This window comes from Colias philodice, chromosome 22 (assembly GCF_061535455.1).
Source record: "Colias philodice isolate Cphi_HAF_F1 chromosome 22, ilColPhil1 Martin Lab GWU primary, whole genome shotgun sequence".
Taxonomy (NCBI): Eukaryota; Metazoa; Arthropoda; class Insecta; order Lepidoptera; family Pieridae; genus Colias; species Colias philodice.
The window spans coordinates 1,839,059-1,862,378 of record NC_143107.1 but is presented as its reverse complement, the minus strand read 5'-3'; the positions used below and the strand labels follow the sequence as shown (position 1 = coordinate 1,862,378).

At 31.3% G+C, this 23,320-nt stretch overlaps 1 long non-coding RNA gene across 1 annotated transcript in view; it reads left to right on the top strand.

The window, feature by feature from the left end:
* The window catches only part of LOC149478303 (uncharacterized), a 242,386-nt gene that overhangs the window by 96,776 nt on the left and 122,290 nt on the right, over nt 1-23,320 (top strand). The window lies entirely within an intron of this gene.

The following is a 23,320-nucleotide window of genomic DNA, read 5'->3' as shown; positions in this document are numbered from 1 at the left end:
AGCTGAAGAGTTTGTTTAAACGCGCTAATCTCGGGAACTACTGGTCCGATTTGAAAAATTATTTCGGAGTTAGATAACCTATTTATCGAGAATGGCTATAGGTATAAGGTATATATCATCTCGCTTAGACCAAAACGAGTGGAGCACTGCAGGTAAAACTGCGGAGCACAGCTAGTTTATAATAAGTGGACTATGTTGTTGTAGAGTACATAATATTTAGTTATTTAGTGGTATCGTCATTGCTACGTGATATCATGTGGAGAGGATTATTATAATTTTACTAGCGGTCCGCCCCGGCTTCGCCCGTGGTATATGTTTACGTTTTCTCTACATAAAAACCATCCTCGTACTTCAAGGAATATAATAAAAAAAGAATTATCGAAATCGGTTCAGCCGTTCTCGAGTTATGCGCTTACCAACACATTTTGCGATTCATTTTTATATATAAGATTTAGTGGTATCGTCATTGCGATGTGATATCGTGTGGAGAGGATTATTATAATTTTATTTGATAAAGCAGGCAAAAGTGTTTGTAAACATCAGCAGAAACTCCTCTAGTAAATAAGTTTATTTATTTATTTATTTATTCATTAACACTTTATTGTGCTGGCATACAAATAAATTCTTAAAATTAAAACTTAAAACTAGTCCAGCACAGAAGGCGGCCTTATCACTTAAGAGTGATCTCTTCCAGGCAACCTACTGTGTGGAGTAATATTATGAAAAAGGAAGTTTAATAGGTCAGGGCGACAAAGAAAACATTATTTCTATTCTATTCTATTATATCCCTAAATGGGCTTTAATATTCAACATTTTTCAAACTCACGATCTCAACTTTCGTATTAAAAAGCTTTTTGTTTTAAATTGGAGTAATCATCTATCCATAAAAGATCGGAAATTCTAAGAAAGGAAAAGATAAGATTATCTGTTCTCACCCTTGTTATCAATTAATTTGTTAACAAATGGGTGGACGAAACAATTTAGATCGCAGAAAAAACTTTATCGATTCGGACGGACTTTTTATGTTTGTAGGGTTCTTTCGAGTATGGTCGCGTTTGATTTAATTTTTAATTTTCCTTAGAATCAACGAATATATCGAATAAATATAAATTAATAATACAATTAAATTGTTTAATGCATGTAACATGCCGCAGTTGTAGATTTGATTTAAACTAGTTTAGATTAAATATCACTTTCCTGTCTCGTGGAAGTGACACTTAATATTTCAATATTTTGCCACCAACCATACATAAAATATATATGGTTCCCTGGAAGAGATTGCTTTTTAGCAATAAAGGAAATTTTTAAGCAAATTGTTTTAACACACTTTTAAAAGAGTTCCTACTGTTTAAACAAGGCTTATACAAAAATACTTTATTTATTTAGCTCCAAAGATCCCTAAAAAGGTGTCAATATGTCCCTCACGGTAGCAATTCGTCAGCGAGTTTATTGGCTGCGATCTAAATGATAAGATTTTGACATATTTATAGTTTTCGTCTCGACTATTTCGCCTGAATGACTTTTTGTTTGGATTTTAGAGACACTCAGAGCGGGAGTAACCTTTGTGTTAATGAGAGCGATTTGATTCGTGTCTCTTTTTATTAATTGTTAAGTAGATTTTTGTTAAAGCTTTTATATTCAAAACTTAATTTATGAAAATATATTTAAATGACCCCCTTTCTTGTCTATATACCTTATTAATCGTAGAAGTTCGAATTTTTTAAACTTAATTATTCGGTTTTCTTTCTACTGCACTGCCCCCCTAGTCAAGTGGCTTTCTGTTAGCGTAGCGTTCAATAGAATGGACTACGAATGTATGAGATTGACGTAGGCTGTAGATAAACGTATCTACAGGTTACGTCAATCTCATACATTCGTAGTCTATTCTATTGAACGCTACGCTAACAGAAAGCCACTTGACTAGGGGGGCTGTACGTAAAACGTATGCGAAAAACAATACCAACATTGGATAAAAAATCAATTGCGTTAGAGAAAACAATGATATCATGGCGATATTTAGAGGTAATACTGTAAAAGACGTCCAAAATAACAGCAAATAACATTTTAAGCCTATTTATTGTAATTAAAACGCGAAAGTTTGTAAGGATGTATTGATGTGTTTGTTACTCTTTCACGCGAAAGCCACTGTACAGACTTTGATGATACTTGGCAGTGGTGTAGTTAATGTACCAGAATAACAAATTTTAGGATACCTATAGTTCTACTTGCTTTTGCTCGCGGGTTCGATTTCAGATGTAACTACGCGATATATATATATATATATATATATATATATATATATATGACGGAAGAAGGGCCCAAAGGCTATTTTTAAAAAGAGTGACGTCAGCAATTCTGACGTCACCATCATCAGAGCAGGCGCTCATACTCGAAGTAGAACGCCCGTAGGTATTTTACTGCCTTTTTAATCTACGTGGAAATTATAGAGAGAGCTCCGAACGCTCCGACGGCCGGCGAGTGAATGTGCTCTGTGCCGTCGGGCGATTGCATTTAAAGCAAGCCATGACTCACAAGAATTAGTTTGAGTGTTGCCACTCGAATTTTTACAATGAATTTTTATCATTTTTAACAAAGATTAATTATTTCGTTAATTTAATTATTTCATTAGTGGTTGATTAATGAATCAACCACTTATTTAAAAAGATCAAAGTAAACTTTAGCTAGTTATAATTATTTAGTAGTTTGAGGGTAGTCGTTTATCGTCGTTGCGCCGACATATACTATATCATAATAAGATATTATTGTAGCATATTTTGTAAAAATATTTTCCGCTTATCGCTTCGCACTTCACAAATACCTATCTTATATTTTATTATACAATTAATTAACAAAAATAATCATCAAATGCTATTAAAATTTTATTTCAAATATTGTCTAAGCATTTAATAATATTATGGTCCAAATTAAAATATTTTGCCTTTTTATAACAAGTTCGTAAATTCACCATAGGTATAATATTAGTTACATAATTTGTCTTAATCAATGATAATAATTAGTTTTTTTATTTATTAATCGTTTAGGGGAGTTTTCTTTTTATGACCTTATTTTGACACAGGACTCTATCAAAAAAATAATACCTTTTTGCTCATCATGCATATTATCTCCTTTCCTTTGGTCACGGCATCATGCGTGAAAGGGTGGACCGATTTCGATAATTCTTTTTTTATTATATTCCTTGAAGTACGAGGATGGTTCTTATGTAGAGAAAACGTAAGCATGTACCACGGGCGAAGCCAGGGCGGACGTCATACATAACCTAAAATGATTATTTATATAAAAAAAACATGCACAATTTTATTGTAAAATCCTGACTATTTTCCATGACCTATATTATCATAAAATAAAATTTAATGATGTCATATTATCTTCTTATAAATAAAAGAACTTAAAAATAAAATAAACGAAACGATTTTTATCTCAAACCAATTTAAAACTAAAATGCTTTAGCACGTGTTTAAAATTAATTATTTAAAATAAATATTTATTTATTCTATTTTATTGTTTGTTAAGTGTTTAAAGACGTCATATACATTTAATAATTGTATCAGAATTTTAATACTTTGCTATTTTTAATGTTAATATTGCGTAATAATATTGTATGACGTAAATTAGTGTTTTCTTGTCTAGTTTTATAAGTATTTAAACATTTTGAAATTAAAATGCAACAAATTTGTTATGTAAATTGATAAATCATGATTAAAGTCAGTTTAAAAGACTTGCATTATTAAAAATGTTTAATCCATATAATAAAAATGTATCGCCAAATGTGTCGCTAAGAGCAAAACTCGAGAACGGCTGAACTTACGAAAAGCTAGTTCAATATAAATAATACTTAATTTATTGCGTATACTTTTTACCCACCTCATTTAGTTTCTTACCACACCTTAAATTGGTTGCTTGGAAGAAATCACTGATAAGTGATAAGGCCAACATCTGAGCTGTGTCTTCTTTTATCATAAGTTTTATTTTTATATTATATGTTGGCAACACAGTAAAGTATTTAAATTAAATAAATAAATTAAACATATATGTATAAATCGATACTTACTAATATTAAAAAGCTGAAGAGTTTGTTTGTTTGAACGCGCTAATCTCAAAAAATACTGGTCTGATTCGAAAAATTCTGGTTTTAGATAGCTCATTTATCGAGGTCGGCTACAGGCTATTTATCATCACGTTCAGACCAACAGGAGCGGAGCAATGCGGGTAAAACCGCGGGGCACAGCTAGTAAATTATATCAACAAGGTTCTAATTTCAAGGAATAAGCGTAAAATTTACGAGAGCAAGAGATTACAGCTGTCAGGATAGTACGAATTAATTAGCGAAAGTTTAATTTACGTGCGCATGATCCGATCTATAGATCTTCGTAACCGGATATCGAGTATTTCATGAGCATTGTCAGTGAGTTCACAACATTATAAATAATCTTCTGATAGTATATATTAATCTCCATTGGTTCAGGGGTTAGAGCTAATATTATAAATGCGAAAGTTTGTGAGGATGGATGTTTGTTACTCTTTCATGAAACTGCTGGACGGATTTGGATGAAACTTTACAATAAAAATAACACATGTATGTTTTATTATCAAACTGAAAAGATGTTTGATTGAGTTATGTAGATCGATATTTTCAAACTCAAACTCAAACATTTATTTATTCAATTAGATTTCTTCGAGAAGCACTTTTGAAACGTCATATTTTTACATATTGCACGCCTCATAAGCGAAGCGTTGAGGTGGGTACTACTGTCACTTCGCGCAAAACATCTGATTTTTCAAACTTAAAATGTCTTTATGTATCATACATTGCACTTGTAAGATAATACATAAACACACATATTAAGAAAAAACACTATTTTTAACGTTCATGATATTTTTGATGTCATTTTTGTTATTTAAACTAGTTAAAAAACAGTTTAAAAAAGTTCTGTCTTGGACGTCCGTGTGTCTGTATGTGCGGATCCTTTTTCTTGTTAACACGATAGCGACCGAAATACTTTACTAATCGAGTCTTTTTTTTTCTCTTACGCTTGAGTATGCTCAGGAATAGAACCCTTTCATTTTTCAGGGTCTGATTCGATGTGGTTTAATTGTTATTAAATAAACAAAATAATAATTAATAAATATTTATTAAAAAAAAATTATGAGGCGTGCACTTTTGGATTTTCCAAATTATTTTTAACATTTACCACCGATTCGGAAAGCAGTATCTATGGAGAAGCAGTATCTATGGAGACTGACGGATATTGATACGTATTTTTATTAGGGCTCTACTAATAGAGTAAGTATAGGAATTTTTTTTACAAATATTCATCATTTATCTAGTGTAGAGTTAAGATAAAGTTTTTATTTTTTTATTTTAACAAGCTCAAAAGCTGGATTACGCAAATCCAATCAAAACTTTGTATTTCAATATAAATACGATATGAATGTATGTATTCAGTATTTGACGTGTAACTTCGACACCATGTTCATGGTTTGTAGTTTTGAAAGTACGGTGTGCAAAATCGGTCTGTCTCGTTTTATTTTTATTTTTTTATGAATTCTTTTGAGAATTTAGTTTTGCAGACTCAGATACTTTCAAGTTAATTGTTGACTTTTGTTTTTTACCTATGTATTTTCATAACATAAACATAAATGAAAAAAAAACTGCATCGAAATTGTATTGCATATAATTTTATTTAAATGTTCTACAAACTACACTAAAATAGTATTTCTTTTAAATGAAATATGCCTTTATAGAATTCCTTGAAAACAGATCATATATAATATTATGTACTATCCACATCTCTCAATGACTACCTATTTATTAATGAACACGATTTTTATGCTATCGGTACACACTTCATGTTTGGTGTATTATATTAGATGTCAGATAATATTATGGACAAGTGCATTGTAGTGTTATTATTGTTATTTATATTAAATCTATATAATATACACATGTAGAAAATAATAACATATAAAAAAGTCGTGTTCCTTATGTTTATAGATCATAAAAAACGGAGATATACGTAAATTCGCGGGGCGCAGCTAGTACTTCATCCAGCGTGAACAAAATTTCTCGCCAATACCATAATTAACTTTATTACTCTAATGTATGAGTGGTATTACCAAGCTGTCCTAAAGTAGTATTATGTGAAAGTGATGGCGCTAGGCGACCTATATAGCACTGTCCTATTCCCACACTGGAAATTATAATGCTTTATGACATCATGGATGTCACCTAATCAAAAAGTTAAAAACGAGATCGATTTTATTATGACCAACCAACCGCATATGATCAGCAACATCGAAATTCTTAACCAAATCAGCTTTGCTTCTGACCATAGGTTACTAAGAGCAACACTCACCATGTATCCTAGAACGAAAAGTAGGAGAAACTTCAAAAACTCTATAACAAACCTAAAAACCGAAAATGAAATTAAAATATACACCAACAACCTGAAAGACAATTTAAAAGACACAAACTTAACCAAAAACGTTCAAATATATTACAATTCATTGGAAAAACACATAAAAGATAGCCTACAAAGTGACCCTAAGATTGAAAAGAAAAAGAATAGAATACTAAGTGACCATACCATAAATCTAATTAAAAAACGCTCGGAATTGATACTTTCTAAAAATAAAACCAAACAACAGAAAAAAGAACTTACCCAACTATTTAAAACCACGAATAAATCAATCAAACTTGACTACAATAAACATAGAGAAGAAATAATAACAAGGAATCTAAATACGAATAGAAGCGCTAAAAGAGCTTACAAAGAATTGACCCTTCAAAAGAAATGGATACAAAAACTAAAATACGAAACAAATGAAACCAAGACAAGAAAAGACGTGATAGACCATGCGACAGAATTTTACAGAGAATTATACAGCAAAAAAGGGAAGGAGATACAATACTATGGACACAATAGCGAAGACAAATATTCAATTGAACCAATAAGAGAAGGAGAAGTATACTCACAAATAAAAAAACTTAAAAACGAGAAGAGCCCTGGACCTGATGGATTGACGAATGAATCTCTTAAATTAGGAGCTCCTTTCTTACTGAAACACCTAACAAAACTATTTAATATGATACTAGATACGGAAACAATACCGAAACAATGGTGCTCATCTGACATAGTTTTGATATATAAAAAGGGGAATCCGCTAGAATTGAGTAACTACAGACCCATCAGCCTTCTACCTAGTGCATACAAGCTCTTCTCTTCTATTATATTAAATCGAATTGCTAATAAAATTAACCTCACGCAACCAGTGGAACAGGCGGGTTTCTGTTCAGGTTTTAGTACAATCGACCATATTCATACAGTGGAACAACTAATCCAAAAATACGAAGAATATAATATGCCTCTTTATATAGCCTGCATCGATTATAGTAAAGCCTTCGACAGCATTAGCCACAATTCAATATGGAACGCACTAAGAACATCAAACGTGGAAGACAAATACATTAACATTATAAAATGCATCTACTCCAACAGTACCAGCAAGGTAAAACTAGAAAGAAGAGGCGATCCTATTAGAATAGAAAGGGGAGTTAGACAAGGCGATCCTTTGTCGCCTAAACTTTTCATAGCTGTGCTGGAAAGTATATTTTCTAACTTACAGTGGGCAAAATATGGTATTAATATTGATGGACGACGCTTGACGCATCTCAGGTTTGCAGACGACATCATATTATTCTCTGAAACAGCCAAACAATTACAAGAAATGCTCCGGGAGCTTGATAAAGAAAGTGGCAAAGTAGGCTTACAGTTGAATAGAAGTAAGACAAAAATCATTACCAATAGCATTAAAATACCTATCAACATAAATGGAGGCACAATAGAATACGTCAATAATTACATATATTTAGGAAAACAAATATCATTCAATAGAAACAATAACGAAGAAGAGGTAGAAAGAAGAATAAATATTGCATGGAAAAAGTTTTGGTCACATAAAGAAATACTAAAAGGAAACTACAGTATGAAGATGAAGAGAACGGTAATGGATACATGTATCTTGCCTAGTCTACTGTATGGTTGTCAAACATGGACCTACACCAATAAAGTTAAGCAAAGAATAAATACAACACAAAGGGCAATGGAGAGAAGTATCTTAAATATCAACATTAGAAACAAAATAAGTAACACAACAATACGCCAAAAAACAAAAATTTTAGATGCACTTACCCACGCCTTGAAGTTTAAGTGGCAATGGGCAGGTCACATTTCGCGCTACACTGACAAAAGGTGGACACTGCTAACTACCAGATGGAAGGGACCAGTATGGGGCAAAAGGAATGTTGGACGTCCATTCAAAAGGTGGTCTGATGATTTTATAGGGGTCGCGGGGAAAAATTGGATTTATAAGGGAGAAGACAGAAATCTTTGGAAGAAAATGGAGGAGGCCTTTACTCAAACGAGATCCATACCTCAACTAAATATACAATAAAACTAACACTTACTAACTAGCATAATAATAAATACCTACTAATAATACTAACACCATTTGAAATGTAAAAATTTGAGTTATGGAATAAAGAAGGCTTTATTATTATTATTATGACATCATGGTACATGGCTACGCAATAACCAACATCGAATCAATATAAATACTAGGCTTCAGTCATTAGTTTGCTAAACACTGTCTATTATCGCCTTAGGGCTAATAAAGTTTAATCTATTTAAAACTTTATATAATTGTGTCCTAATTTGTAAATATTCGTTCAATATTGTGTAGATATTTCGTTGCGAGCAATTATTAGCAGGATAAAATTATGTATAATAATATTATGTAATACAAACTGTTCTTATTACTAGCGTATTCTAAAACTCCATTTCTTTTTGCAACAAGTTGCTTACCTCGGCTTCTCCTGGGTTGATCGCTTAGAACAGAAAAATAGCCTACGTTACTTGGGAAAGATTAAGCTTACTTATGTTAATATAATTTTTAATGTATATGTCTCATTACAGAAACTGTCCCCGTAACCCCATTATCATAACCACATAGAATGATGGCGTGGGACACATTTTATTGTAAATCTAGAGTATGAGGTCTAGCGTAACATCACAACAATGTCTCCGGATGATATATTATGTCTATAATTTAGAACAAAAATTTGCACTATTTTCTTTAATACGAAATTTTACAAATAATAACCAGCAGTAATACTTCAACGCCCACTCTGAGTGGCGGATTGGCTTAAAATAGTTTTAACTTTATGAGGCTTTCGTAGTTTCGCTATAAGAATAGAATATCTAGAAATTATCCTAATTAAATTGATCGTTTCGTTAATTACGGCATTTCATAGGTTTCGCACTAATTGACGTTGTTTGAATAGGTAGTTATATTTAAGTATTACATTGGCTTATATTTTAGTTGAATGTATATGGCACAGTCCTCTCGTTGAATCTGCTATTTAATTGAATGACTAGCGAGTTCATTGAATGACATTCAATCAAATAGCAGATCCAAATGATGACAAGCTGAAGTTCTGCGACATAATATTATGACGATGTGATAAGCTGACACACGTCAATTGAATCAATATAATATATTCCAATATATTCAACTTTTTCGGAAACATTTTTAAATTGCATTGAGAAGAAAAAAGAAGATTTTCCTTTTCATAATAATCCAAACAAAAGAACCAATTAAATCTTCAATCAAAAAAGTTCTTCATAAAACATATAATAATATGATAAGATTGAATTCTTATTGAATTCATATCTTTATTGCATGTATATTACACGCATAACATTCAACCTATCAATTCTAGTATTTTATACCTACTCAGTTATTTAAATTTCAAGTATTTTACATACATTTTAAAAGATGTGTTTACAGGCTTTATCTTGATTTACCGATTGTTCGTGGTTGTCGTATTATGTGTAATTCAACTTAGGTTTTGTAATAACTGTATTTACCGAGCGATTAGTTTTTATTTATTGTTGTGTAGGATTTATAAGACTTAGTGTTGTTTTCGAGATTAATATAATGGTTTGCTTGTGCGACTTATTTTTGATATATCTTTATGTGATTACTTCCACACAATTTTTATTTTTATTTTATGGGATAGATTAGTAAAAAAAGAGCGTGTGTACCAAGCACACGTGTCAAAAGTGAAACTTCTTTGGCAAGATTAAAAGATACCAAAATCGTCGCCTTACTCCATGACGTTACGGTATTGCCATGACGCGACCTTTGACTATGACGGGAAATTTTACTCTCAACGCGTCTAAAGACGTTTCCCTTCAACAATAAAACGTTATAGCACTCTTTTCATTATCGTTTAAAATATAGAGTTCAATGATATGATTCAATGGCGGTTAAAAACTTAAATATCTGAGCAGAGGTTTATGTTTTTCTTTTCTTGTAGTAATATAGCATTACTTACTAAAATATTGCTTTTAAAACGTCTAAAGAAGAACAATTAACACCTATTTGAAATATTTTATTTGACGAATAAGTTATTACCTAGTATTAAAAAAGTACACTATGAATGTATTCTAAAATGACTGAATCGTGTGTAATATATCACAGATTGCCAATAACCTCCTAAGGACCAATGGCCTCATATAAGGACATAAACACCATCACCATTACAACCCAAAGCACCAAAAAGTTTTAACTAAATTACCAACCACCGTCCTCATCCGATGACAAAATCGAAAATTCGAAATATCTTAAAAAATACCGCGCTTTTCTGCCTATGATCACTGTGTAACGCGATTGGCTGAATTGAACTATTAGGTTTGGTAGGTAAATGGGTTATCCAATCACAGAATTTTAAAATACTTTAGTTCAAGTTTTTAAAATGGCTGGTCAACGTAACAGAGGTAAGTTAAATCGTTAATTATCATATTAATCTCTCACTTGATTTTCATTTGGTATTGAAAAATAAATAGTAAAAACAGTACAGGAACGTATTTTAATTAAATTTAACGAAACAATTCATATTGTATTTTTTAAATTCACGGATAATTTTTATGTGATCATGTGAGAACATTGGTCGTTACTTACAACATTATTTTCATTTTTTTTGTACTCAGTTGAAGACATTGGTAGTCAATGACTATAAAACATTTAATTAGTTAATAATTTATTTTGTTGTTTTACAGTAATTTTGAGTATAATTGTCCTGTTTTATGATTATAATTTATTTAAACTGTCAACAGGAATTACTATTGCAATCAAAATAAACAGTTATCTTCCTTATTTTTTCAGTTATTCGTGACGATAATATCATCGATTTCCTAGCCGACTGACGGAGATTTTATTCCTAGTGATGAAGACTTAGGAGACCCACCATTTGTTTCTAAATCGATTTTTAGTTAGCTCATTGATATTTCATGTTCCTAATATTGTACTTCCAATGTTTTTATTTCTTTTTTTAACATATGTTCAGATAGTTTAGATATTTTATTACCTAATATGTAGTAAACTTACACATTTAGAATTTAAGAAAAACTGTTTTTAATTCTTTTGTATACTTTTTAGAGGTTATTGTATGATCTCATATGTTATAACATAAGTAAATAAAAAAATCTACAAGTAAAACCTAATTTTAATAAAAAAATTTTTGGATTCACTTAGGTCTGATGTGATCACATGGGAACAAAATAAATCGAGTTTTTTTTTTCAGAGATGTATTCTATAAGCTATATTTTACACAGATAAAAAATCCCACAAGTAAATTTTAACTCTAACAATAAAAAAAACAAAAAAATACCATTGGGTGGCAGGGCTGTTGTATTTTTATGTACTCAGGTGAGAACAATGGGTGGTAATGCAGAATAGAATTTTTTTAGCTTGGTCCTTAGGAGGATAAAGTGTGGATAATGATACGATGGTAATTTAAGAATTATCGATACCATGCAGAGTTATAACGATCTATTGATCGATAACTCTATGTTGATTTATTAGGATAACGATATGATCGGTTTCATGTATGTAGTGTGTTATTTTAGTTTCGTAAGTAATACAAGAGCCATATTTTGTACGTGTCGAATTTTTATGGTGTAAGTAGAAAATGAATCGCAAAATGTGTTGGTAACTCGAGAACGGCTGAACCGATTTCGTTAATTCTCTTTTTAATATTCCTTGAAGTTAGAGGATAGTTCTTTTGGAGAGAAAACGCAAACATGTACCACGGGCGAAGCCGGGGCGGACCGTGTATGTGAAATATGAATGTATATGGAAGGAATATATTATAATGAAACATATTTATCTCGTAAACGAATTCAATAAATTTTTAAATTATTTTTATTTGTTTAAATAACTATTTGTCGTGAGTGTGTCTCTGTGTGTTAAAATAAATGTTTTTCTATCTTTAAACATTAAAAAAATCTCATAAAATTCGATGTTCTTATTCCTTATACTATAGCAGTTACATACATATAGGACCATGACGATCACACAGATAATAAAACCTGTTGAAAAACGAATGTGTTGCCAGTACCAATATTAAACAGATTAAAAATAAATGTACATTAATAGCAATGATCATCAATACTAGGTTGTTATATTGTTGAAACATGGTAAGCGTCGGCGCCATGTTTTGATCTATTACTGTCATAGTAATTTATTAGTTGCTTGAAGATGAGTCAGTCCACCTACAGTTTAGTAAAGGTGTGTTTTGATTGGAGAAAGGCTTTGTTTATTGTAGAATATAATAATACCTAAACTTCACTTGCTAAACTTTACTCGATTTACTAGAATTTACTAGAATATTATTAAGGGGATTTGAATTCAGTATAATAATTTTTCAGTAGGTACCAAATAATGTAAAGTAGAATTCACCATACCTATATAATAATAATAGTAGCAACAAAAATATCTATTGAAATATCACTTAAAATATTATGCACAAAGCACATTTTTTTACACTGACGAAAATTAAAGTTCATTATGAGGCTATCATTCCGAAACGTGTATAAATCGAAAAACTATCAAACTCAAACTCAAACTCAAACATTTATTCATTCAATTAGACTTCTTCTAGAAGCACTTTTGAAACGTCATAGGTACATATTTTTAACATTTACCACCGATTCGGAAAGCAGTATCTACGGAGAAGAATCGGCAAGAAACTCCATAGTTGCTCTTTTTAATCATGTCAGTTTTACAATTTAATTTTACAAATTACATATGTAACATCATAATTTATAGTGATATGCCAAAGAACTGTCCTGTGGTTTTTTTTTATCAAAGTATCTATAGTACGAATCGAATAGTCTACTATCCTAAGAAGCTTGGTAAAAGTCAAATAAGTTTAAAATTCTACTCTACATAGAGACTATAAAATAATCGAGTTATAAGCAGTCCTTTTTATTACCAAACAAGAAACAATAAATAAAACAACATATTCAAACAACAACAAGTCGATCACGAATTTCAGAACGAGACTGTATATTCATTTTGTTTAGAAATTGCGTATAAAAGCCAAAAAAACGAGAAATACATATCAAAAAGTACTAAAGTAAGTTGAGGTGATCTTAAATCTTATGATAACAATATCTTAGCGAAATATACACGAATCGAACAGGAGAAAAAAACTTAAACTCTATGGATAGTCATAAATCACGGTTAACAATGTGGAAGGGTTTAACGTGATCTCTAGGTTATGTAGTTTAGGAGCTGCTGATGGATTAATTATGATATTTAAAGTGTATTTAAAACTTTATGAAAGCATGTGTTAAGAATTATAGTACTAATTTTCGATATAAATTACCCTAAGTTCATTTAATAGTTTATTAAATGAACTTAGAAAACTTGTTCAAATGGATTATAAAATAAAATACACGATAAAGCATTCTAAAAGCATTATATTGTTATCTATACTAATATTATAAAGAGGAAAGGTTTGTATGTATGTATGGTTTTCACGTATAAACTACTGGACCGATTTTGATGAAATTTAGCACAGATAATCTTTAGACCGTGAGAAAGAACATAGGCTACCTTTTATTGCGAAATATGTACCACGGGCGAAGCTGGGGCGGACCGCTAGTTATAAATAAAACACTAGCATTGCCACGCGTTTTTCCCGCGGATGATAAAACTAAACGAAATACGTGGTAAATCAAGTATTTCTTTAGCTCATTTGTTATTCTATATGCATTACTCATATAAGGATTCATCCAAATCCGTCTAATCAATTGAAAATTGTTTCACTATAATAACGTTATAAGTTACATGGTAAAAAGCTATTGTATAAATTGTACAATTTTCCAAAATATATCAATCTCTTGGTCTACAAAATTCTTCGGAATTCTATAATCGTCCCGATGACATGTTTACGACATCTGTGCCCGTCTGTAAAGGGCCATAATGGAGAAAAAACACAACAAAGAAATCATTGCTAGATTAAATGGGTCAACATGTATATGTTTTTAATATTGACCCGTATACATGTTATTTTGTATGTCTATGATAACATTATTTTCTTTTTCTTCTTGCAGGATCGAAAATAAATAGCAGACCATAAAGATATCCTACTTACGTTATTATAAAGGCGAAAGTTTGTAAGTATGAATGTATGGATGTTTGTTACTCTTTCACGTAAAAACTACTGAATGGATTTGAATGAAACTTTACCACAATATAGCTTATACATCAGAATAACACATAGGATAGGTTTTATCCCGGAAATCCCACGGGAACGGGAACTATGCGGGTTTTTCTTTGAAAACGCGGGCGAAGCCGCGGGTGGAAAGCTAGTAATATAATATAGTAGTGTGCCTTCGAATATCGAAAAGTGGGTTACAACTGCGGCTTCATGATGACCAGGACAATTCTGTCAAGAGTGACACGTCAAAGAAGATCTTACATTAGAAGAAAAGTCATCACCATGTGATCACACTTATACATATCTATGTGGATACGACGATCAATGAAATATTGTCTACAATGCAAATCCTGAATATTGCACTAAAATCTGTTTGTCGTAGAATTAAAGTATCTATTAATTAGTAACAAGTATTTGCTTAATTTATCATTTCAGATTTGCTAAAACCTAATAAATTGTATACTAAAACCTTCCAATCAATATCTTTTGCGTAATTTCAAATTTAAAAGATCTAAACATACACACAGACGGGGGAACGCAAGTTTGTTTTATACTATGTTGTGGTTTTAATTGATACTAGATGATAGAAATATAGGAAACTAGCTGTGCCCCGCGGTTTTACCCACTTTGCTCCGCAGTCCGCTCCTGTTGGTCTTAGCGTAAAAGCCCTACCTTCCTCGATAAATGGGCTATCTAATACCGAAATAATTTTTCATATCAGACCAGTAGTTCCTGAGATTATAATATTGGTATAGATATAAACTTCTCCTTGCATTTTCGATTCCCAATGTACACTACTTACTGTACATAGTAAATGACTACTCACTGTACATAGATAGTAGGGAGGTTTAAAGGACAATCTTGGATGCATATCGCCCTAATCTCACGTATCTTCATACGGCATTGTGTGGACTGATTAGATTTTGGTGGACACCCATGTGGTCTTAAGATGTCCTCGTATTTGTATGCGCTATTGTTATAGATTGCGCGGTTCCATTGTATCCAATACAAGCTTTAGTTTGTAAAATGTGTTAGAACGTAATGTTGTGTAATTGTGTTAAGTGTACATAAGCTTTTCGCCCGCGGCTACGTCTGCGTAATCAAAGGGAATGATGTGTTTCAGCGTAGTAAATTAGGATGAGTCAATTACTTAATGTAATTAGCGGTATTTCAAGTTACGTGTATATTTTATAAACAAATGACTCTCCCATAATATATTATATTAGAAAAATGTGTGAAAATGTTACATATTGACTAAGAAATATTTTTAAACAAATAACATTAATTGCAAGTAAAACAAAGAATTTCATCATAGTATATTTGCATACAATATTATATATTCTTCATTATATTCTACATTTTTAATGAAATTAATCTTTAACAGTTACACTTACTTCTATATTCAATTTCTCAGACAGTTTTTTCACGCTGATCTATAAATACTTACATATCAGTACGGTTTTCGTTTTCTAAAAATATTATAATATCGTGCCGTACAACAATGGAAACTAAATTTCACCCAAACTCGTAACTAATATGTTTGACACTTAATACTTCCTCTAAGGGTTGAGATTTTGAATTATGCGGTAATAATACGATCCATTTGTTTGAGTTATCGATCTTTTTATTTATCTCCGGCCGGGGTCCGCCTTTGAAACTAATGATTTAACAGCATTGTATGGCTGATGTATGATATCATAATTAACGTGGTCGAAAAGACCCCATTTATTGGATGTTTTATGATTGAAATTCGATTCTTGATAATTTTATGTTTATTGTATTAGGGTTAAGTTTTTAGGTTATTATAGGCTTGGTTATTTATTTAGGCGGTTTTGTTAAAGATAGGTTTGTGTTTGATAAGTAAAGAGTAGAATTATAATTTGTATGATTGTAAAAAAATATGTTTTGCGTAAATTTTATATGATCTGAATATTAATAGTTAATACCTACATACTTTGAATGAAAATATTAGCGACTTTTTTTTCATTACAAAAGCATAGCGCCAAGAAGTAACGATTTCTTATTTGTACAATGTTTTTAATATAAAATTCAATGGATTTATTATTAGTAAGCGTAATGATTCCTTCATTAATCCGAATTACATTATAAATATTAATATTATCTTCTTAAGTGTACTTTGCTGTAATTTGTGTTGAAATGTCATGGAATAATAAAGGCTAAATAAATAAATAAAAATAAATAAAATGATTCCTTTAGTTTTCCATTCTTCAAAACAGAGACGCATTATGAGTTTATGAGTAATAAAACTATACCTAAACCAAAAAAAAATATATATTTTGACAGTTCGCAATAAAAAGGGCTATTTAATATCCAATGTAACAAAATTCCAAAGTATTTGTGTAAAACGTATATTCAAGGAAAATATCAACTATTTACTGTTAACTCGGTCCATTGCCCTGTGTTTTAGATAAATCAGTTTACGTTATGATCGTTATTTTAATTTAAGGGGGCGCATAAAGCAAAATAACCAATCTTCTATTAGATGATACGTGTAATATGCAAGACCAAATCTAAAAAATAAAATATATATCAAACTAGATGATATATTCAACGATTCTGTTTAATCAAAAACATAAAATATTAAAATTTACTCGATAAAAAAAAATCACCAAGTTAGCTCTAATTTTCACACTTTTACGTTTTCTACTTGACATGGTAATACTTATTATGATTTTTTTTTCATAAACAATTATATTAAAACATTTGCAAGATATTTGTCAGAGCATTTTGTGTAATTACTTTTAGTTTTGGTTTTATCTGTGATAAACCACTTTTATCGTGACAAAATCAAACGTTTATCTCGAGAAAAAAAGAGCGCCAAAAGTGGTTTATCGCAGATAAAACCAAAACTAAAAGTAATTACACTAAATGCTCTGACAAATATCTTGCAAATGTTTTAATATAATTGTTTATGAAAAAAAAATCATAATAAGTATTACCATGTCAAGTAGAAAACGTAAAAGTGTGAAAATTAGAGCTAACTTGGTGATTTTTTTTTATCGAGTAAATTTTAATATTTTATGTTTTTGATTAAACAGAATCGTTGAACATATCATCTAGTTTGATATATATTTTATTTTTTAGATTTGGTCTTGCATATTACACGTATCATCTAATAGAAGATTGGTTATTTTGCTTTATGCGCCCCCTTAAAATGCACATCACGTTAGAATATGGGACTATGGAACCATATATGCGATTTTAACAAGACCTCAGATGTTTTATTGTGAGTTTGTTCGTGACTAGCTTTCTGAGTAATTAGGTGTTAGGATTTATTATAGCAAATATGATGGGCTAAAATAAATAACTTTCATACTAATGTTCAAAATAATTTGCGAATGTGTGCGAAACTAACGGCCATCTCTGGCTTCTCCCGTGCTACATATACTTTATGTTTATAGAATCAGACGGTACATATCGATATCCTATGTTGAAAGAATTTATGGAATCGGTCCATTAGTTTCTATGATTTTAAAAAATCACGTTCAAACAAAGAAACAATATTATTATTGTAGTATAGTGAAGTCCCATGTCCCCTAGTGGGGTAAGGGGCAGATGTATTATACATCTGTTTCTCTGATCGATTTTCTTTAGGGACAAGTAGGTGATCAGCCTTCTGTGTCCTACCAGACTGAGACTTTTTTTTTCTTCGTCTCCACCGGGAATCGAACCCAGGACCCTTCGGTTTAACGCTCACGCGTCAACCACTGTACCAAGGAGGCGGTATTATTGTAGTATAGATTTAAGTAAAAGACAAACTTAAATTAAAATACGTAAATGGATACAAGATCTTGAAGTTCTTCGCGCGCTATCTAGGTTACTTCCCATGGTTAAATAATAATTTCCATGAAGATTTATTCCTTACTGCTTTCTTTCCGATTCAAACTTAATGGCGGCTCGGAACATCGTACGCACCCGCACTCGCACCTGCGCCTAGCTTCCGAACCGCCAATCGTACTATACTAGAGGTACATGTATCAAGAAATATATTCGACATTGCGTAGGTATCTATTAATAAATATATTGTGAGAGAAAGAAAGCAGTAAGGAACTGCAGAACTGTACTAGAAAGCAGGCGCATCGAAAGATTGAATTCGAATTTCAGGCTACACCAGTGCACAACTTTATAAAAATACAACGTAAAACTTTAATCGCCCTACAAACAAGTGCATACTTGATACGAGCAATAATTTAACATCTACATGTACAAATTAACCTTCACCAATGAATATAATGGCCATGAAGACACGGTAATGACTCCTAATGATTGTTTATATGAGAACTTGTGGTGGGTCATTATATTGTGAATTATTGTGCATTCTTGCCTGTTTACTGAAATAAAATCTAGGTATTTCCTTAGTGAATGGTGGTCGAATAAATCAGAGATAATTGAATGCTTGTTCATCGTGGTGTATATTATATTTACACTTAGGCCATTCTCCCATTACCCACGTCTACTTGTCTTTTATATATTGTACTAGCTGTGCTCCGCGGTTTTACCCACAATGCTCCGCTCCTGTTGGTCTTAGTGAGATGATATATAGCCTATAGCCTTCCTCGGTAAATTGTCTATCTAACACTGAAAGAATTTTTCAAATCGGACCAGTAGTTCCCGAGATTAGCGCGTTCAAACAAACAAAAAAACTCTTCAGCTATAAATATTAGTATAGATTACTCTTCATTCTATCTGGTCTACTGGCAAAATAATTGTTACCGTTTCTGAGTATACCATCTACAATCTCACGAACAATAAAGTCTTCCCTGTTATACCTAAGGCCATTCTCTCATTGCGTTACGCACAGGCGATTCAAGTATCCTGCAAGTCTCGGAGACTAGTCGCCGCGGAGTATCTCACATACATTTGTATGTAGGCTAGCACACTACGCTACCGGTACAATGTATGTGCGATATTCCGCGGCGACTAGTCTCCGAGACTTGCAGGATACTTGAATCGCCTGTGCCTAACGCAATGGGAGAATGGCCTTAGGTATAACAGGGAAGACTTGATTGTTCGTGAATCGTGAGATTGTAGATGGTATACTCAGAAACGGAAACAATTATTTTGCCAGTAGACCAGATAGAATGAAGAGTAATCTATACTAATATTATATAGCTGAAGAGTTTTTTTGTTTGTTTGAACGCGCTAATCTCGGGAACTACTGGTCCGATTTGAAAAATTCTTTCAGTGTTAGATAGACAATTTACCGAGGAAGGCTATATAGGCTATATAATATCATCTCGCTAAGACCAACAGGAGCGGAGCATTGTGGGTAAAACCGCGGAGCACATCTAGTACAATATATAATAGACAAGTAGAAATTTGACAAACTCAGACTATAGATGAAATTATAATCTGGCTCAAAATCATGTACAATTAGATCGGCGTGACATTATTTTTGCGTACCAAACATCAGTCCATTTTCACAGACTTGAACTTTTATAATATTAGTAGTATGGGATAGGATAAAATAAAACTCTATTTATAAATTGCGAACATATGTAATTTCTAGCCAAAAAAAACACCAATGTTTGTAAACAAACAAAAATACAACAAACTTACAAGTTATTCAGTACAAATGTTTGCAAACATTTGGATTATTTCTACAAGTAATTTAAATAAACCGAGACCTAGGCCGTGTTCCCTCAGCAATTCAAGTGCACTGTGATAAAGATCCCAGTACTCCGAGTTAAACCTAAATGCCTAGATTCTTAACTAAATTGCATATTGTTAGTTCCCGCATTTGTAAAGCTAAGGCCTGTTGTAGACGAGGAGTTTAAGTGCAAACGTATAAAATTGATAGTTGATACCTATTAGTAAATTATACCTTTTAATATTTTGTCAAAAATATATCGACTGTGAAATATTTTCCATATCTAAGTAACATATATTATTTCTTCCATTATTACTGAATTCAATTGTTACAATTATAGTATCATACTGGTTTGAGTTGGAGTAAAACAATCACTACCATGAAATATACAGTGTGATAAAACTTGTAAAAAAGTCTTAAACCTTTTTAAAAATATCACAATTCAATTTATGTAGAATTTGTTGTTAATCTTCTTCAATCTGTCAAATGTCCACGTTCCACAATAAATACAGATAAAACGTAATAAGATCATGTTATATTTTACTTCTTATTATAAGTTTCGTCAGTTGACCTAGGAATTAGGGTGCTTTTCCACCAATAATGTGCAAGTAAGTTTTATTATTATGTAGTTAGATATAAGTTACATATTTTGTAATATTGACATGATTTAAAAGAGCAACTATGGAGTTTCTTGCCGATTCTTCTCCATAGATACTGCTTTCCGAATCGGTGGTAAATGTTAAAAATACTTGTAATGACGATTCGAAAGTGCTACTAAATAGTAGTCTAATTGAATAAATGAATGTTTGAGTTTTGAGTTTGAGTTTGAAGTGTAGCGAGGAATGTGTTTGTAAATAACCAATAGTATCGCTTCAAACGCTAAACGCTTCAAGCTTCAACTATATGAAGCGATGTGATTGCTTATTTGCAAACACATTCCTCGCTACATAATCTCGCACATTATTGGAGAAAAAGCACCTTGTACCCGTAGCAGAGAATAATTCAACTTTCAGCAACGTTTTTCGCGATAATCGCTCTTGTAAAAAATGCCTAAACATATTTCCCTATTTATGCGTGTATGTGATAACGATAATTTGACTTAAATGTATGTTGACTCATTAATATTAATCAGCTTGAATTACGCTGGTGGTCGTTTGCTGTATTTTAGTAATTTTAGATATGTATGTAAAATTGTATGAACGATAAGGCTTTGAATGTTTTAAATAAATAAATTTTAAATGCTATTTATTTGTAAGCGTATTACTTGACACTGATTGAATCATTTTGACAGTTTTTATATCGGTCGGGATGGAGATTAAGAAGACATAATAATATGTAAAACTTGCACCAAGAATAGAAATATGTACAAAAATTTTATGATTACAACACTTTTACATAAAAATTATTTTACAATAAGGTTGAAAGTAAGTGTAGATATAGATTACAGGTATTAGTACATACGCTATTTTTCACCCAGTAAGTACCACGTGAATTAAAATTTTGACAAATTTACGAACAAAGAATAATTATAAGACCTTAGAAATTTATAGCATCTAATTTTTCCTATCCACTTTTGGTTTTGTAATTTATATAAATATCATTCAAGTCTAATCATAAATTGAGAAACATAATTTAGTTTTGCAAATGAAAATTAACTGAATTCGTGTACAGGTTTATTGCAAATTCTTGCACGAAATTTTACAATAGGCAATTTAAGTATACACAAAATACTATTATTTATTTCTTAACTCTAGCTGACTCAGTTTTATCCGTATTAAAACGGAATTTAGAAATTCTTATTTAAAGATTTTATTTCACTAAGTATATTCATATTTGACCTTATTTAAAATAATGATTTTTACTTCAATTAAAATATTTTTAAGTGAAATTTTTTAGGCGCGTTGAGAGTAAAATTTCAAGGTCACGTCATGGCAATACAGTCACGTCATGACCTAAGGCGACGATTTTGATATCTTTGAATTTTGATAAAGAAGTTTACTTCTGAGAAGTGTGCTCGGCACACACGCTGTTTTTTTCACCATTTCAACTTATACGTAATTATAATGGCACATTAACAATCATATTTTTATTATTTTTATTATATTGAAGCGCGTCGAATTCGCTCAATATTCAGCAAAAAGGTTTGTTCTATTTATGTCTAGCTGGTTCGTCCCTAACAAGATTTGTGGTCGGAATAAAAACAAAAGTGCGACGCGAAGACCGCACCGACTGAGCCTATCGGTTGCCAGTCTACTAAATTAGATGGCTGTTTCTTTCACTTTGCTCCTATTGTTTAACGTGGGTTTATTATGTTTCTTTATCATAAAATGATGAAAGGGCTTATTTTATGGTGTAAGTTGTGATTAATTTAATACTATTTTATTTAAGCTCAGTTTTTAATATTTTCATCTTGACAAAAGTAAGCTAAGTCGTAATCTCTTCTTTTTTTTGTAAATTCATTAAAGTTCATTAATACGTTTGATCGCCAACATTCATGTTTGTTATATAATAAAATTAGCCTACCTATTTATTTATCTATTAGATATTTTAATTAGAATGAGAAGTACACACTCGGAATCTAAACTTTCATTTATATCCAATAATATAACACAATTACGTAGCATAATGAACAATGTCTTTCTAAACAAAATACGTATTTTCTTAATTAAAATAAATAATTAATACCATTTGTATATTCCATTTTTCTATAATCAAAACAGTACCAAGTGGAGCACACCTTGGTATCTTCGACTTTTCGTAATCTGAGTTGCTTTGTCTAGTACTGTTAAATCTTTTTAATACAGATCAACTGACAGTCACTCGCGATTTACGATAACATGCCTTTCTGATCCAATCAATTACTTCTAGAACACACCATGAATTATGTATCAGAATTGTTACATCTTTGGTGCAATGCAAGTGCAATGGTTAGAGCTTCGTATCCATGGTTACCATTTGTTGAGCAACAGTTAATAAAAAATGTTTCTGGAATCTTTGTTTAAATGTTGTTGCTTCTCGGTCAATCTATATAGGCTCTCAGTCTATATAGATTTGACATTTCTCTGGATCTGGATACAACCATCCAATAAATATTTATTTAATTCTCTTTCGTACCTATG